This window comes from Leptonychotes weddellii, unplaced genomic scaffold (assembly GCF_054177405.1).
Source record: "Leptonychotes weddellii isolate Sample4059 unplaced genomic scaffold, ASM5417740v2 HiC_scaffold_2608, whole genome shotgun sequence".
Lineage (NCBI taxonomy): Eukaryota > Metazoa > Chordata > Mammalia > Carnivora > Phocidae > Leptonychotes > Leptonychotes weddellii.
In genome coordinates, this window is record NW_027853006.1 from 1 (window position 1) to 13,288 (window position 13,288).

The window sequence follows — 13,288 nt, forward strand, 5'->3', positions numbered from 1 at the left end:
GGGTCCTGGGATCGAGCCCCGCATCGGGCTCCCTGCTCAGCGGGAAGCCTGCTTCTCCCTCCCCCACTCCCCCTGCTTGTGTTCCCTCTCTCACTGTGTCTCTCTCTGTCAAATAAATAAAATCTTTAAAAAAAATAAATAAAAAGCCATTTCCTGTCACAAGAGACAGAAGCAGCAGCCCTCTAGCTGCCCTCCCTTGGGGCTTCAGTTAGATGCTTCCATCTCCCAATAAGGACCTGGTGGAGGCCAGTGGGAACCCAACCCTGCCTGGAGCTCCTGGCCAGCCTTAGAGGTTCCCTCCCAGACACCAGCTCACCTCTGTGCAGTATGGGGGCACATTGAGAACAAAGAGGGTCCGCTTCTGAGGCCAGGAAGACTTGGTGCCTTCTCGAACTCTGTGCTCTCTCACATAGAGGTAGTGAAAAGCCTGCTGCTTTTCTGAGAACTTGATCGGGATGGCTGGACAGGAAATGGAGGCAGGGAAGGATGGCATGAAAATCAAGCTCAGGCTGTCCCTTTCTAGTCCCATCTGTCTGTCCATTCCATCACTGAGCCCTTCCCCTAGGCCAGGCCTGTGCAGGGTACTGTGCAGGCTGTGAGAGTGAATGAACAGAGAACCTGCCCAGGAGGGGCACCCAAGCAGGTGGGGGAGAGAACAGGCAATTATTACAGGTGGGGAGCAAAATGAGAGGGGAGTCCAAACCCTGATGCTCCTGGGGTCAACACCAAAATCCTGACATCAGCTGGAGGCCTTGCCAGACCCTGACCACCTTTCACATCTTTTTGCCAAGCCCTCCCCCCACCACTGTGCGGGGCCTGCCACTCTGCCTTCTCTCTATCCCTCCAGTAAGCCCAGGCCTCACCCAAGCTCACACGTTTCCTTACCTGAAACGTCAACCTTCTACCCTCCGCCCATTCTTCACGTTTAACTTTACTTCCTCAGAGAGCCTTACGTGCTGAGTTAGATCCACCTGCTCTGTGCCTTGACAACCTCTCCCGGTCTCTAAGTCTCTATCTGTGTGATCATTTGATAATGGCTCACATTCCCATAATGCTAGGGGCTGTTTTCTGTTTTTCTCACGGCCTTCTTCAGAGCACACTGGGGATACAGCTGCAGCATCTGTGCTCGGGACGCTCACATGAGAGTAGGAGAAGGCAATGAACAAAGAAGCACGTAACAAGATCCTATCAAATAGGAAAGAAAGGGGAAAACAGTGCAGAGTGGTTGCGTGGCAGAAGCCTTTAGCTAGGCGTCGGAACGGCCTCTTTGAGAAACTAACATTAAAGTCACAGGGCACAGCTGTGTGAAAAGGGCACCTCAAGTGCAAAAACCCTGAGGGTGTAAAGAGATTGTTGCTCCAGAGGAACAGAAAGAGCTCTAGGTCGGCTGAGCCAGAACGTGCAGGGCCACACAAGTCACTAAGTTCGGGTTTTGTTTTAGGTGCTAACTTGTAAAACCACTGGAGGGAGTTCAGTGGGTATGGGGGTATACAGGCAGGCGTGTGAGGCAAAATCTGATCTAAATCTGACTTTAGAACGCACATTCCGGCACGTGGGCGAACAGAAGGCAAGGGCAAGAACAAAATCAGGAGAACCAGTTAGGAGGGCACAGCCGGGTGAGGGCTGATAGGGGCCAGACTAGGAGTGGGAGAGGTGATAAGAAGCGGTGGGCTCACTCGTCCGGGGGAAGAGTGTGGATAGACAGGGGTTTACCCAAGGGAAGCGGTGGCCAAAATGGGCTCGTCCCGGGAGAGTGCCGCCAGACGCGAGCAGAGCGCAGCGGCCGGGACCTCGGGGCTACCGGGCCTCACACCCAACCGCGCGGGAGTCCGGAGCCACCGCCGACGCCCGAGCCACCTCCCGGGGAAGCCTGGCCGCCGCGACTCACCGGAGTAACCGGGAGGGCTCGGAATCCCCTGCTCTGAGTCCCGCTCCCCACGCTTCCTCCTGCGCGCCACCATCTTGCCAACCGGAAGCTGCGGAGGCCGCTGGGAGTTGCAGTTCGGCGCTGGGAGCGTGCGCGTTTCCATGACCACGGCGGCGCGTGGGGCCCACCTTCTGGCCCTGGTACCTTCCAGGCGCCGCCTTTGTCTGCTCGGAATGACGAGCACGTAAATGTGTGAGTAAATGTTGCCGTGGCGGGAACTCAACCTTCCATTCTTCCATTCCACAAATAGCAGTGAAGACCTCATTGAAGTTGGCCGTTTTCACCACTTTTTTTTTTTTTTTTTAAGATTTTATTTATTTGACAAAGAGAGACACACCGAGAGAGGGAACACAAGCAAGGGGAGCGGGAGAGGGAGAAGCAGGCTTCCGCTAGGAGCAGGGAGTCCGATGTGGGGCTCGATCCCAGGACCCTGGGATCATGACCTGAGCCGAAGGCAGTCGCTTAACCAACTGAGCCACCCAGGCGCCCCTTAACCACTTTAAAGTGTACAATTCAGGGGCATTAAGTATATTCTCATTATTGTGCAACCGCCCTCCGGAATGTTTCATCCTCCCAAATTGAAACTCTGTACCTGTTCCCTCCTTCCCCCAGCCCCTGGTAACCACCATTTTACTTTGTTTCTATGAATTTGACTGCTCTAGATACTTCATATAAATGGAATCATACAATATGTGTCCTTTTGTGTCTGGCTTATTCCATTTAGCATGTTTTCATGGTTAATCCACGTAATAGCAGGTCTCAGAATTTCCTTCCTTTTCAAGGCTGAATAATATTTCATTGTAGGTATAGATCACATTTTGCTTATCCATATATGCCTGTGGACATTTGGGTTGTTTCTACTTTTGGCTATTGTGAATAATGTTGCTATGAATATTCTATGCAACTTTTGTGCAGACATGTTTTAATCTCTCTTGGATACGTATCTAGGAGAATTTCTTGATCATTACAGTAACTATGTTTTCTTTTTTGAGGACCTGCCAGACTGTTTTCCAAAGTGGCTGCATCATTTTAAAGTCCCACCAGCAAAGTATGAGGTTTTCAAATTCTCCACATCCTCACCATTATTTATGTCTTTATTTTGGGTATAGCCATCCTAATGATTGTATAGTGGTATCTCATTAGGTTTTGATTTACATTTCCCTGATCATGAGTGATGTTGAGCATCTTTTCATGTGTTCATTGGCCATTTGTGTGGGTTTTTTGTTGAGAAATGTCTACTCAGAGTCTGCACATTTTTTACTGGGTTATTTGTACTTTTATTGTTGCGTTGTAAGAGTTCATCTTTCCTGGGTGCAATTCCCTCATCAAATACGTGACTTGCAAATATTCTCTCCTGTGGGTTGTCCTTTCACTTTTTTTTTTTTTAAAGATTTTATTTATTTATTTGAGACAGAGAGAATGAGAGACAGAGAGCATGAGAGGGAGGAGGGTCGGTCAGAGGGAGAAGCAGACTCCCTGCCGAGCAGGGAGCCCAATGCGGGACTCGATCCCGGGACTCCAGCCAGGATCATGACCTGAGCCGAAGGCTGTCGCTTAACCAACTGAGCCACCCAGGCGCCCGTCCTTTCACTTTCTTAAAGGTACAAAAGTTTTTAAATTTTTGATGAAGTTAAATTTATTTTTTGAGGGAATCCAGTTGTCTGCACCATTTGTTAAAGACTATTCTTTCCCCCGCTGAATTAATTGTCTTGGCACCTTTGCTGAAAATTAATGGACCAGATACATGAGGCTTTAATTTTGGACTCTCCATTCTATTCCATTGGTCTGTATGTCTATCCTTATGCTAGTACCACACTGTCTTGATTACTGTAGCATTTTACTTAAGTTTTGAAATCTGGAAGTGTGAGTTCTTCAACTCTCTTCTTTTTCAAGATGGTTTTGGCTACTCAGGATCCCTTTAAATTCGTTCAACAATGTTTTGTAGTTTTCAGGATGTAAGTTTTACATTTATTTTAAGTACACTTATTTAAGTATTAAATTTATCCTATTTTATTGATTCTCTGCTGAGTGGAATTGTTTTCTAATATGAGTTTTAGATTACTCACTTTATCAATTGACCTTGCATTCTGCAACCCTGCTGTTTATTAATTCTAGTAGTCTTTCAGTGGCTTCCTTAACATTTTCTGTATAAAGACCCTGTCATCTACAAATAGAGATAATTTTACTTTTTTCTTTCCAATCTGCATGCTTTTCTCTGCAACTCCCTGACTCCTCCCCTACCCCAATCCCCCTGGCTAGAGCCTCCAATATTAAACAGAAGTGGTAAAAGCAGACATCCTTGTCTTGTCTCCAATCATAGAGGGAAAGCTTTCAATATTTAACCCAGGGATTACTGATTTCACTGTGACCAAAGAACACACTGTATGAACTTAATTCTTTTACACTTGTTGAGATTTGTTTTATGGGCCAGGACATGGTCTATCTTGGTCTATGTCCCATGGTATTTGAAAAGAATGTCTTCTGTTGTTGGGTGGAATATTCTTTGTTGATTGGATCCTCTTGGTTGGTGGTGTTAAGTTCTTCTACATCCCTGACTTTGTCTAGTTCTACCTATTGTTGCAAGGGGTGTTGAAGTCTTTAAGTGTACGTGTGGATTTGCTATTCCAATTCTATCAGGTTTTGCATCACATGATTTGCAGCTCTGTTACTTGGTAAATATGTATTTAGGATTATACTTCTTGGTAGATCAACCCTTTTTTTCATTATATAATGTTCCTCTATCTCTGGTAACTTTCTTTGCTCTGAAGTCTAACAGATCTGATACTAACACAGCTACTTTTTGGGGATTGTTGGCATGATATATATTTTTCAATCCTTTTGCTTTCAACCTTATATTGTCATATTCAATGTGTCTCTTGCAGATAGCATATAAATTAGGGCATGTTCTTTCACTCACTTTGCCAATCTCTGTCTTTCAATGGAGATATATACCATTTACATTTGATATAGTGATCTTAGTGATATAATCTCACATTTTGTCTTTTTTTTCTTGCCTTCCTGTGGTTAACTTGAACATTTTTTTTTAGAAATTCATTTTTATCTATCTGTAGTGTTTCTGCTTGTATTATCGTTTTTAGTGATTACCCTAGGGATCTCATCATATATACTTAAGTTACTACCACATATTATTGTTGACATTTTACCAGTTTGGGCAAAATGTAGAAAACTTCCCTCTATTTCCCTTTGCCCTCCCCTATTTATAAAGTAATCGCTTTAAATATTTCCTCTATGTACATCGAGAACCACATCAATGTTATGATTTTGGTTTCAACTTAACAATTTAGAAAACTCAAGAGAAGAAAAGTATTTTATTTACCTATAGTTTTACTATTTCTTTTGTTCTACCTTCCTTTCTGATACACAAAGTTTCCTTCTTTTATTTTTTCAAGTTGAGAGAGCTTTTTTAGCCATTATTTTAGGGTAGGTCTGCAGGCAACAAATTCCCCTAGTTTTCCTTTATCTTAGAATGTCTGAATTACCCCTGAACCCTGAAAGATATTTTTTTGCTGGATGTAGAATTCTCGGTTGACCCAACTTTGTTAAGTGTGCCACTTTCTTCTGGCCTCATGGTTTCTGTTGAGGGACCTGTCACATTGTTTTTCCCTTATAGGTGTCATTTTCTTTTGCTTTTAAAATTTTTGTCTAGTTTTCAGAAGTTTGGCTGTGAAGTGTCTTGGTGTTAATTTCTTTGGATTTGTTTGGGATTCTTAGAGCTTCTTGAATCTACAGGTTTAGATCTTTCACCATTTCTGGTGAGTATATGGCTATTACTTCAACTACTTCAGCCACAATTTTTCTTCCCTCCTTCTGGTACTCTTGATTTTTTAGATTTTAGATTTTTTTGTCATAAGTCCCTGAAGTCTTTTTTTAAGTATTTCCTTTCTGTTCAGATTTGTTAATTTCTATTGTTTTACCTTCCAAGTTCAAGGATTCTTTCTCTACTACTTCTTTGGTAATTGTATTTTTCAGCTCTAAATGATCCTTCTATTTTATTTGCTGAGACTTCGTATTTTTTTCCACTTGTTTCAAGTGTGTTCATTGTTTGCTGACACTTTTATGATGACTGCTTTTAAATCCTTGCCTGATAATTCTAACATCTCTCATCTCAGTGTTGTCTCTTCACCCCGTTTTCTATTTTCCTTGTCTTTTCAGTCCATTTTTGACCGAAACATGGACATTTTGGGTTGTTATAAAGACTGCATCTTGGGGCGCCTGGGTGGCTCAGTCATTAGGCGTCTGCCTTCGGCTCGGGTCATGATCCCAGGGTCCTGGGATCAGGCCCCGCGTCGGACTCCCTGCTCTGCAGGAAGCCTGCCTCTCCCTCTCCCCCTGCTTGTGTTCCCTCACTGTCTGTCAGGTGAATAAATAAAATCTTAAAAAAAAAAGACTGCATCTTATTTAGATTTTCTGTTACAGCACACCTCCTCTGATGGGGCTGGAAAGGCACCACTTAATTACTGCCAGGTGTGGTTGGAGTTCAGGGTCCTTGCTTGATGTCTGCTGACACCCAGGGTGGGAGTGCCTCCTAGGTACTGCCTTGTGGGGGTGAGTTCCATCATCCCATTACACTTGTACTTAGAACACCCTGCTTGGAAGGGGCTAAGGTGCCTCATTTCTCCTCCTATAGTCTCCACTGACACCAATTTAAAGTTCCAGCTCCCTGCTTGGCCTTCTCGGACACCACCCCAACAGGAATTTTGGGGTGCCCCCAATACAGCCTAGTGAGGATGGAAACCTAATCTCCCAACTTGGCTTATGTTGAAGTCAGGGTAGTTTCCTCTGTGGTTTGGCTGTAGTCTTGCTAAGCTCTTCTTTTTCTGGCCCTTATTTGGGGTTTTGTCTGCCTTTTCACCATCCAGTTTGAGATGTGAAGCAAAAAGAAAACTCAGGGAGCTCAGTGCCAGTAATTCCTTGGGTCCCAGGGTCCCAAGGTCCCCAGCCAGTCTGCCTTCTCTCCACCTTCCAGGCTTATGTTTGTTTTATATAAAATCTCCAGAATTCGATTTAGTGGAAAGGATAGGCATTAAGTACTTCCATTCTACCTTCCCAGAAGAGGAGCTGTTCCAGTTATACCTTAATAAACCAATATGAAAATATAAAAATGGTATAGCCGCTGTGGAAACTGGAAAAGCAATTCCTCGAATTACTAACAGAATTACCATAGGATTTAGCAATTCCACTTCTGGGTATGGACCCCCAAAAATTGAAAGCATGGTCTTTTTTCTTTTTGAGAGAGAGAGGTAGAGGTAGAGGTGGGGGGAGGGCGGAGAGAATCTTAAACAGGCTCCATGCCCTGCGCGGAGCTTGACCTGGGGCTTGATCTCAAAACCCTGAGAGCACGACCTCAGCTGAAATCAAGAGTCGGACGCTTAACCGACTGAGCCACCCAGGTGCCCCTGAAAGCAGGGTCTTAAAGAGAGATCTGTACACCTGTGTTCACATCAGCATTATTCACAATAGCTAAAACATGGAAACAATCCAATTGTCCACAGATGAATAAGCAAAATGTGGTATACACACACATACAAAGTAGTATTCAACTTTAAAGAAGAAAATCCTGATATAGGCTACATGGGAGAAGCTTGAGGACATGATGCTGAATGAAATAAGCCGGTCCATGACAGATAAATACTGTACCAATCTACTTGTATGAGTAATCAAAATCTTAGAAAGTGTAAAAATGGTTGCCAGGGTCTGCAGGAGGGGAAGATGGAGAGTCACTGTTGAATGGAAATAGCATTTCAGTTCTACAAGATGAAGGGTTATGGGGATGGATGGTGGTGAGTTGCACAATATGACTATGTGCAAAGATGGTAAACCACACAAAAACCATCAGCAAATTAATTTTTTTCTAATGCATAATTGATCTGAGAGAGAAATTTCACCTATGAAATTTGATGTCTTCAAACCAAGGCAAAATTCAGGCTCTCCTATTCCCTATGAACAGACCTAATTCTATGCTGGAGCTGATCGTGCTAATACCTAGTGAGGAGGCACTTTAGGCCCAGGACATACGGAGTTACTGTGCCAGGTACTTCACAGACATTGATGCTCACATCCTCTGCTATGGAGATGGGGGTTCAGCAAGTCCTGTGAGGAACTGCCCCAAGATCGTAGCTGGTGAGTAGGAAAGCAAATTCCTGTTTTCTGGTGCCAGGTCCCACAAGGTCATTTAGAATCCTTTAAGAAAGAACAGCTCAGAGGTAGGAATAACAAATTTATTCAGAAATGGGTAAGTAACATATAGTCTCCTCCATCCCTTAATGTCTCTTCCTCTCCTTTTGAACAAGAGATACACATGAGGAATGTGGAGGGGTGGGAGTTGGAGAGGGACGCAAGGACTGGCCCACCACCTTCTCTTCCATTTCCCATGATGACACCCTGTAGAGCAGGGGAGGCAAATAGGCTCCACCCTGTAATGTACCATATGGCTATCCAGAGGACAGGGTCCAGGAGGCTGCAGCTAGGCTCATGAACTCTGTGATAGCCAGAGCAGCCTGGCACGGGACTTGGGGGGGGGGGAGGGAGGAGAGGGGGAGGAGGGGGGAGAGGGGGAGGAGGGGTGAGAGGAGGGTAAAGCCATGCAGGCAGGATATTTACCATCCCTACTTGAAGCAGAGTCCAAGCAGTGATCCAACTGTCCCCAGTACCTGAGAAACCAGGTCCTACTGCCTTGTAGGTGTTCTCATGGATCAGGAAGGGGCAAGTGTAGGAGGAATGTCTTCCAGCTGCGTTTGCACCCGTTCCAAGGGGGAAAAGGGAACAAGGGAACAAAAGCAGCATTCTTTGAAGAACCAGAAGGTGGAGCGCCATCAGGTACCCCCCACTGACTTCCAAGGCCTGAGCAGTCTTAGAGCTGGAGGACTGAACGGTGCTCAAAGCCTGGGTCCTTCCTGCTTACAGACCGAACTCTGGAAACATGAGTTTCCAGATTTTTCTTCACTGGGCTGGTCGCAAGCAGGCCACAAAAGGCTCTTAAGTGTCTCAGGTCCCCTCTACTTCCTAGACTCGTGCCTTTCACAGTGCTCACTTGCTACTGATTCTGAAGAGCTCCCCGAGCCCTGCTGCCCAACTCGCTCCAGGTCTGCCACCTGGATTCCCTCTGCAGTCCCAACAAAGCAGCAGGAGACTGAGGAGGCCAGTGACGCCATGCTGTCCTGGTATTCAGTTAGGGGCTGCCCCTGGGGGCTACAGTTCTGCCCCAACTCACCTGGAAGGGCTGCTCTGCTCTCTCCACACCCTGCCTACCACCCAGCACTCCCTGCGCCCTTCACTGCCAAGGCAGGGAAAGACCCCTCTGGTCATGGAAGGATGGGTCAGTCACAACACTGGGAACAGTGCCCCTTGGTGGCAGGTGGATCTGTGCCTCTCTCAGCATCCCTACTGTCCTGTAGGCATCTGAGGCCAGAAAGGAAGAGCCAGGAGCAAGCCAGTATCTCCCATTCAAATAATCCCCAGACCCTCAGTGTCACAAAACAAGAGGCAGACCTTTAAAAAAAAAAAAAAAAAAATCCAACTAGCAGAGAGCTGGCATTTGCACCCAAACCAGGTGTGACAAGCGCTGTGCCAGGTGAGAACTGGGAGGGCTGATGATGCACACTTCTCCTGGCAATGAGACCCAGAAGGCTGAGAGCTGGGGTGGGGCACACGGCAGGATGCAAGGACAGGGAGACGTGAACTCAAGAACAGACCGTGAGCCGCCAGAAGACAGCGCAGCAAGGACTGGGGATGCTCTTCCCAGCAGAGTGGCAGCCTCACCTGCCCTTGCCACATGGCCCTCTCCAGACCACACTGTCTAGAGCCAATCGTGACGCAAGGACAAGAGGGCTGTGGCCTGATCCCCGCCCGGGCCACCCGCAATAACCAGGCAGGTGACTGGCACAGCTCTCGAGCTGACCTGGCTTCCCGGAACTAGGAGGGCAGGGGCTCCCACTCCCCACTTCATTTGAAAGTTTAAAAAAGAGAAAGGGGAGGCAACTCCTCGCCTCCTGGAGAAAAAGGTGTCCTTCGCAGAGGCCCCTGCCCTGCATTCCACGGGGCCACAAGAAAGCCATCCAGAGAACTTAGGGTACCATTTTCAAACAAGAAATCAGTTTGGGGCTGAGATGAGGGGGAGAGACACTGAGCAACACAAGCCTACCTTGGTGATGAGGTGGAGGGAGAAGAAACAGACTACAGGAAATGTTAACGTACAGAAGAGCACAGGGTAGAACACAACACAGAAAGGTGGGTCCTGTCCAGTGAGGAAGCGCCCTACCCCTGGCAACCCTTCCCACGCTCAGGGGCCTCCAGTCCAACGGCCCATTGGTCACAAGCTTTGCTTTAGGAAACAGAGCCACCCTCCTCTGCCCCTGCTTCTGGCTGCCTCACCCTCCCGCCCCTCCAGCTCAAAGTTTGATTTTGAATTCTGTGGGCTGTGTCGTCACAGACGCCCCTGAAGACTTGAAGAGCGCTTTCAGGATGGTGTCAGGGTCCACTTCGGCAGGAGGGTTAGATGAGGCGGTAGAATTCACCCTGCGAGGCAGCTCAGTCTCCTTCTTCACTGAGGGGCTGTCACTCAGCCGTCTGTGGGGAGCAGAGTCGAGTCAAAATCCTTGTCAGTTTTCCCTCAGATGGGAAGGGAGCCCATCATTTACTAAGTCTGTTATGAGAGCTAGGTGCTGAACATAATGCTTTTTGTACCTCCTGATCTCATGACATTTTATGGCAAATCCATCATTTTTTAATTTGCAGTTGACAAAATTGAAATGCAGCCTGTTGTGATCTGGGGTTTTAACTTTAGGAAATGCTGCATGCCCTTTAGAGACGATCACATACACATCAGCTTATTACGTAGTTAGAGAAGGCTTGAAGTCAAGAAATCGGCTTCACTCTGTTTAGCCCAAACTTACTAGGTCGTAAAACCCACATTTTCCAGAATACAACTTACTCCTGGAGTGCAGCTTAAAACACTCGTCCAAATCACACAATTCATTATCTGAGGTTCAAATTCTGGTCTTTCTAAATTTCAAAGTCTGCCTGCCCCACCCACCTTGGCAAGTCTAATACCTTCCTGAGGTTTTGCCTCCTCTTCTATAAAAGGACGTCCTGCCAATCTACATTTCATGCATCTCAGGCTCCAAAAAAAGCCTCAGTCTGGGCCAGGCATGTATGTGCAGGTGCAGGTCATAAAACAAGGGCCGGCAGCGGGGCCTGTCTCCACCAGAGTCTGGGACAAGGAGGTAGCATTTTCCATTCACTTGGATGGAGCCCACAGTGGAACAAAGACACAACTGGTCTGCTCGCCACTCTCTTCTCAGGCATTTCTGAATTATAAAGCTGAGAACGAGGTCTAAACATGAGCCCCCGTGGGGTCAATGCCCTGCGGAAATGACAGGTCACTGTACACCACCCAGCAACGCGGTGGCCCACCCGGGGCGGCCCACTCAGCGTCAGCACGGAGGAAATGCCAGAGGAAGTGCTGACGCAGGCACGTTACTCTGCAGAATGACAAGAACCCCACAGAGCAAACAAGGAGAAAAGCTCCACCCAGCCCCCAGCACCGCTGCCTCTGGAACTTACAGCAGGATGGGCTGGTCTGAGGTGATGACGTTCCCGTTCATGTGAAGGTTGCACTTCATGGGCTGCCCTGAAAAACCAAGGAAAAAAAGGTTCTGCGATGAGACTTCGGCTCAGGACAAAAGGACAGGGGCTCCCTCTATCACCAGGAGGTCGAAGCCCCCACCGCTGGCAGCTCTGGCTCACGACGGGGGACGGGGCTGCCAGGCTCTGGGAATCCCAGGGCATGAGGTCCACGAAACCTCAGCAAGGACGGCACCAAAGTGGAAACAGACCTCACTTCTCACTTTAAGCAGGAGAGGAGAGCAGAAGGAAGGGAGAACCTGAACTCAGTGCGACTCTGTCTAAACTCGTTTGTGAGGTAAAGGAAAATGTTTATGCAACACAATTAAGTGAAAGAAGAATTCACAAGTGCACACACAGGCTTCCACTTGGCCTATGAAGGATTAGCTGCTCCAGGTACTGACTGTGACGCCGCTCTCCACACTATGAGAGGAGTACAGCAATCCCAGCACACGAGAGGGGGAAGAGGGAACAGAGCCATATAGGGGTCACATTTCTAATACCTCACTGGAATTAATTTAATACTTATCTGAAATAGATTCTGGTACTGTAAACCCTTGAGCAGCCATTAAGGTAGCAACTCAAAAAATAGAGTGAAAAATGGGGCGCCGGGTGGCTCAGTCAGTTAAGTGACTGCCTTCGGTTCAGGTCATGATCCCAGGGTCCTGGGATCGAGTCCTGCGTCGGGCTCCCTGCTCAGCAGGGAGTCTGCTTCTCCCTCTGACCCTCCCCCGTCTTGTGCTCTCTCTCTCTCTCACATTCTCTCAAATAAATAAAATCTTAAAAAAAAATTATATATATAGTGAAAAAAATCTTTAAAGGCCCTAAAATGTCACATTAGAAAATATTCACGCAAGTGAGTAGAGAGGGGCAGGAGGGAGAGGGAGAAAGAATCATAAGCAGACTCCATTCAGAGCTTGGAACTCAACGAGCTCGATCCCATGACCCGAGATCATGACCTGAGCCGAAACCAAGAGTCGGATGCTAAACTGAGCTACCCAGGCGCCCCAAGACAAAGGAGGTCATTTTGCAAGGATCAAAGGGTCACTCCACCAGGAGAGAGCAATTATAAACATATATACAACTAACATCAAACCCTCAAATACACAAAGCAAGACTAACAGAACTGAAAGAAACAATCATAGTTGAGGATTTCAATACTTTGCTTTCAGTAATGGATAGAACGAGGCAGAAGACTGACAAGGGAACAGAAGATTCAAATAACATTATGAACTCACGAGACCTAACAGACATCTACCAGCAGCAAAATACATATTCTCCTTAAACACTCATGGAACAGAAGGAAACTTGGCAAATTCAAAAATACATGGAAATTAAAAACAATCTTAAATAACCAATGGGTCAAAGAAGAAATCACAAGGGAATTCAGAAAATACTTTGAGATGAATGAAAATAAAGACACAACATACCAAAATTTATGGGATGCAGCTAAAGCACTGCTTAGAGAAAAATACATAGATCAAAAAGAAGAGGGAAAGACAACCTACAAAATGGGAGAAAAAGTTGGCACATCAGTTATCTGGTAAGAGACGAATTAATATATAAAGAATTCTTTTTTTTAAAGAATTCTTTTAAACTCGGGGCGCCTGGGTGGCTCAGTTGGTTAAGCGACTGCCTTCGGCTCAGGTCATGATCCTGGAGTCCCGGGATCGAGTCCCGCATCGGGCTCCCTGCTCAGCAGGGAGTCTGCTTCTCCCT

General features: G+C 46.6%; 1 long non-coding RNA gene across 1 annotated transcript; it reads right to left on the bottom strand.

The window, feature by feature from the left end:
* Nucleotides 1–156: 156 nt before the first annotated feature.
* LOC145718945 (uncharacterized) lies at nucleotides 157–11,643 on the bottom strand. The gene is made up of 4 exons (XR_014142106.1): nucleotides 11,510–11,643; nucleotides 8,005–10,513; nucleotides 1,889–2,091; nucleotides 157–459 (listed from the first exon to the last, which is right to left on the bottom strand). It is a non-coding gene; the product is annotated as an uncharacterized LOC145718945 (long non-coding RNA).
* Between the last annotated feature and the right edge of the window lie 1,645 nt (nucleotides 11,644–13,288).